Genomic DNA, 6000 nt, shown 5'->3' on the forward strand with positions numbered 1-6000 from the left:
TGCTTAATAGTTCATAAATGTGCAAGCTTGTACTGATGGATGAATCAACACCAAAATTATACCAAAGGCAGGAAGGTTTAGTTTTTCTTATGAAATACACTATGATCTGATATTGACTGCTCATAAAAGGGAAAGAGGGAAGGTACCCTTGATTCTGAGGGGAACATTGCTTGCATTGGTATGGTAATAGGTATCAAATAACCAGTAAAACTGATCAACAAGATGCCTGGTACTTGTGCACACACAGAAAGGGGGAAAACGTTGAGAGGGGTGCGACTACACAGCAATTCAATTATTTTGAAATAATATTGAAATAACTGGCAGCTTATTCTGACTTCTGTAAACCTTATTCCATGAAGACTAATTCGTCTTCTGAAATAGCTATTTTGAAATAGCTCCTCACCAGAGCCAATCTAAATAATTTTTCCCCAGTGCTTCCTGGGGCTCTAAATCAAGATAGCATATCCATACTAGGGGAGCCTGCCTTGGACTAATTTTGAGGCTTCCCTGTAGTGTGAACGCTCTATTTCGAAATAAGCTATTCTGAAATATATCTTCTGGTATAGCTTATTCCGAAATAAGCATGCAGTGTAGACGTAATGTGGAAGGAACATGGAATCATAGGTTACAGCTGGAAGAAAATGTGTTGTGCATCATGGATACCTTACTTCCGCAAATTAATTTTAAAATCTTTCAACAAAATTGATAGGCCTGTGCTGTAAAATACTTAGTGACTTTACATCCCTCTAAATAGTAGTAGAAACCCTTTCTAAACGTAATTGTTATTTAATATATGTTTCATAAGAATATAGCTGAAGAGGAAAGGAAATGTTGAGGGTCATTCTACATTGTTTTCAAAGCAGTTTGGATAAAATATTGCAAACTTTTTTTTGGTGGAGGTTGGAATTGCTTTGTGGTGGCATTCATATAGAATTGGAATCCTAGAGTGCTTTGCAGATGACACTGATAGCAATTTTTATTATAATTTCTCAGAAGGCATACATTTAAATTAACCTACTGCCACACAAATACATTATTCTAGTGAATAACAAAGGCATCACTTTCCTAAAAGGAGGTATTAGAATTTTCAACCAACTAAACACTAAAGGCACTGCTAGCCCAAGATGTTGTGCTCCCTTATGTATATTTTTATATTATCATCCTTCCTCATTCTGCCCACCCCCAGCTATTTTAAGTTGCCACTTCCTTTGTTTCCCCACCACTTTATCACCAATGCTCAGTTGCAAATATCTTAGCATCAAATGTGAGTTCAGTCTACATCTATTACTTTGGCATTTTTCATTTAATTTTATATTAAGTGCTTATATTTTGTTAAATAGATTTTGTTTTTGAGCTAGTAGCCCATACCCTCAAGTCTATCAGAGCTCTTCTTGACATAGGAGTGAAGGACTGGAAAAAGAAGTGGCTTTATCCTATCTGAGTTCTCCACCATTGTGGGCAATGTCTACACTCAGGCGCTAGTTCGTCTTTTGAGCGCGCCCGTTATTTCAAAATATAATGAGCTCCCTATTGCGATGTCCATGTAAATCTCATTCCACAAGGAGCAAAGGATATTTCAGAATAGTGATTTATTCTGAAAGAAGTGCTGTGTAGACCATGCCAAATTTCAAAATACGCTATTTTGAAATTAACGCAAAATTTGCATAGCTCAAATTGTCTATCTTTCAATTTCAAGCTATTGGTGCAGTGAAGAAGATGCAGGCATAGAGACAAACAGAGACTAATGTGAATTTCAAGTGCAAGTGGTAGCCACCTTAGTGTTTTGATAACATACACTGCCTTCAACATTTCCTAGCAGCGAGTGGTTTCTAGAACATAAGCAACTCAAGTACTAATCTTCTGACATACAATAGGGAATAACTAAAAGCAATTGCTAAAAAGCCCCTATGTGAGGTAAGTCCTCAATAGGCCATTTAACCCATCTTCCCAAAAGCAGCAGAGCAGGGCCAAAGATCTAGCCCAAAAGGAGGGGTCCGCACATTTGTATGTTCCTTCATTTTTTTTTTGCTTCATAGATTTTTATTTTGTAATTTTTCTTCCTCTGTTTTCTGTGTTTTTCTCCAAACTTGTATACAGTGTATATTTGCATTCTTTCTCTACCCTTTTTGCTTTTCTATGTCTGTTATTTCAGTCTCTTTTCCCCCAGTCCTTCTGTGTTCATGACCCTTCCCACAAATCTCACCCCTTCTTTTTCCACCTCTCAGATATCCCCATCACTTACCTTATCATACCATTGGCTAGGCAGTAGAGCTGGCCATCTCGCTGGGTCCCTAGAGAAGACAGGTTGGGGGCCTGTCCCATGACCCCTAGAAATGGCAGGGTCTCAGGTGGAAGGGGCGGGGATGGGATAGGACTGTACTCCCTCAGGCAGCTGTGCCTACCCCAGCACCTCAGCACTGCCCAGAGCATGCCAATCTGGGTCCTGGCAGCGTTTTAAAGGGCCCCTGGCTCTAGCCACTGCAACTGCCCCATTTACCATCCCTGTCAGAGGGCCTGACTCTAATGCTCATCTTTGAACTCAAACAGGTACGCAGTGCCCACCTTTATCACACACTTCCTCTTCAGGAATGCACACACTTATATACACTACCTGCATATATAAATGCTACCTGCATACATAGTGACCTCACGAAAATTATATGTATTCTTACCCTAAGAGCACTCACAAATTGTCTCTCTGTTCCAGCCCCAGCCATGTTTCTTCCCCTTATGCAGAAAAAGCGATGGTGATCTGAAGTCCTTCACTTAAGCTGCTATTCTTTTTTTTTAAAATCAGTTGTTTAATTTTTGCAGCCCACTCAAGTCTGGTTAGCTGTGCAACCTTTCTGTTGTTTGGGTCTGGCAAAATGTTATTCTGTGTTGAAAGTGGAACAGCAGCACATTTTGCAGAGGCAACTGGTCTGATGCTTCAGTCTGCTCTTACAATAACCCAGCCCTTTTCCAACATCAGGAAGGGTAGGGGGAGCCAATGTTCAAGCTAAGGCAGTGCTTTCATACAAATGATCAAAAAGGTTCTACAGATTTGAAGTGATTTGGTCAGAGCTAAATAATAAATTGGTGCTGAGAGGGAGCAAGAAATTAACTGTCAGAGGCATGAGAGGAAAGGCATCTTAAGGTGAGATTTTAAAAGGATGGTGAGTTGATGATACAGAGAGCTACACAATGGTTCTTTCAGATGGTTGAAGACACAGCAGAGCACCCCTGCAGTGGTGAGATTAGGTTAAGTGGAAAGAGGAGGTATGTACAGATACATGATTGGAAACAGCAGTGCAGGATGACTGGAGAGATTACATTTGTGAAGGATACTGCTTGGAGGCTGGGGGGGTTTAAAAAGCCAAGCAAGTCACTGCGCAGTGGCACTATAAACAGATGATTGCTCATAGACTGTGTATGGAGTGCTAAAAGCCCAATAACGATGAATAGGAGGAGAGCTACATAGACTGTACAAAAACAGATTGTCTCAATCCAGCTTTCTTCTTACTTTCTCATACTAATGCACTCTCACAAATAACTAGAATGAATGTGAGACATTTTTAAACACCAGTTGCCCCCCCCCCCCCCACACACACACTTGACATCTGCTTTGCTTTCTTCTACCTCTTTCTGAAGGGTACTGAGCATCAAAACATTAGGTGATGTCATATTCTTTTCCAATCTGACCTTTGAGTATCTGGCAGGCAACATATCCATGTCCTTATTTTTAAGGGGCATTAAATCATGTGAGAAACCTTCAGTCATTGTTGTAAAGGTGAATCTGAATACTAAAGGGACATTTTCAGGTAGGAAAACAAAAATGTGTCCTTAGAGTTACAGTAATTTGATGCTGTGCTTATTAATTCAAGATCTTTTTTATACAAATAGCTGCAAAGTCACTGAATGATATAGAACAAACCACATGCTCGTAGCAATGCTCTAATAGCAAAATTGTGTATATTGTCTCTTTAAATCCTAATGGAGTAAAGGAAAGCATATAAACATCCTGGATTCCTATAAATTCTGCACAGCCTGTAAAGATTTTTTAAAAGGCTATAATCAAGTCCAGCTTAAGTTGCCAGTACACACTTTTTATCCAACACTTTTATATGATGTATGTTCCTTCCATTACTGGAAGTGTCCCTTTAATGCGAAGTAACTTGATTATTCCTATCCATGATGCATTGTAGCAGTTCAGCCAGAGAGGAGGCTGCAGAGCTTCCTGGGAGATGCAATCTGACTCACAGGAGAGAATAATGAAATTCCTATGAAGCACCATAGTAGTTCAGGAAGATAAAAATTAATGGCAAATTGACCCAAAATGAAATGTTTTGATTTGGTTCAACAAACTACAATGTGTTGATGCAGGATGACTAACCCAAAACTAAATAAAATGAGTAGCCCTGTGGCACCTTAGAGACTAAGAAAAATATATATAGTATCACGAGCTTTTGTGAGCTTCCCACTCATCTGAAGAAGTGGGTTTTGCTCATGCTACTATATATATATATATTTTCTTAGGGTCTGTCTACACTGCACAGCTACACAAGCCGCCTGTTATTTCAAAATATTTTTTTGAAATAACGGGAGTGCTATGTCGTCATTCCAGTAAGCCTTGTTGAAAGAGGATTAAGAATGGCTCAAAATAGCATGTTATTTTGAAACTTGGTGCTGTGTAGACATGCCAAATTTCAAAATAAGCTATTTTGAAATATATTCAAAGTAAGATACACAATTTGTGTAGGGTAAATTGCATATCGTATTTTGAGTTTAGGGTGCTGAGTAGATGCACCCTCAGTCTCCAAGGTGCCACTGAACTACTCATTGGTTTTAAAGTTACAGACTAACACAGCTACTCCTCTGAGACTCCAAAAGTAAATGTTCAGGTTTTTGGAACTGGATTTTTTAAAACCCAGTGTGATTGACATTTCCATTTAGAAAACTCCAGTTTTGGGGAAGTAACATTTTCTGTTTTGAAACCGTTTTCCAAACAGCTGCATTGTGTTGTGAGGTGCTATAATTTATGATGAGCCAATGGGATTCCTACATCCTGGAGTGATAGGGTTGTGTGTTCCTTCAGGCTACAGCAGCAGCAGCAGGAGAAACCAACATTCCCAGCACCTCTTTGTAACTGTAAAGATGTGGGATGAGACTAGCTTCAGGCCAGATAAAAACAAATGAGCTGAGAAAAAAGGCAGCCCAGAAAACTGGGTAGTGAGCATACCTCCATATACTTTGTCTTAATTCTGTATTGTTTGAAGTTGCTCTTTGTTTGAACATGAACAGAAAAGGAAGTGGGGATAACTGATCTTACTAACTGATTAGAAAAATTTTAAAAAAATGCAGTCAGATGGCACTTTTCATGCAGTGAGTTTTCTCAGCTTTGTGGCTAGAGTCTCTGCAGCTATGCTGGATGTCTTGCTCTGGGTAATCCTCCATTTAACAATCAAGCAGACTATCTATGTATTTTAATTAGAACTTCACTCTGCATTCTCTGGGAATAATCAAGATTTTTTTTCTAGAAGAAAAATGTTGGTGTGTGTCACTTTGCTTTATAGAAGCAATTTCTTATTAATAGCGTTTAAATTTGCAAGAGATTTGGTTCTTTCAGATTAATCTGCATTGTACACTGGTCAGATGCCATATGCTCCAACTATTTTTCTTTTAAAATCATTTATTTTAAGAACTACTGCCAAATGGCTAATGTTAAATGAGAAAAAAAAAACATTTTAAGTGCAAGTTCTGTTTGTATTAGTATAAATCACGTGCAAACCACTGAAGTCGTTAGTGTTGTGCCAGTTTACCACTGAGCAGAGAACAAGTACCATGACATTTGTCAGGACACATGCAAAGCTAAAGCTAGAATCTCATTTTAAACTTGCCCTGGTATGCCAACATACTGTATTACCGTACATTAGAAATACTGGGCCAGTTGCTCAACTCCTGTACCTCAACATACTCTAGCCCTTTACTACTCAGACCAATTTACTACTCAGACCAACAAGA

The sequence above is a fragment of the Pelodiscus sinensis genome, chromosome 4 (assembly GCF_052426305.1).
Source record: "Pelodiscus sinensis isolate ZL-2025 chromosome 4, ASM5242630v1, whole genome shotgun sequence".
In the NCBI taxonomy this organism is placed as follows: Eukaryota; Metazoa; Chordata; order Testudines; family Trionychidae; genus Pelodiscus; species Pelodiscus sinensis.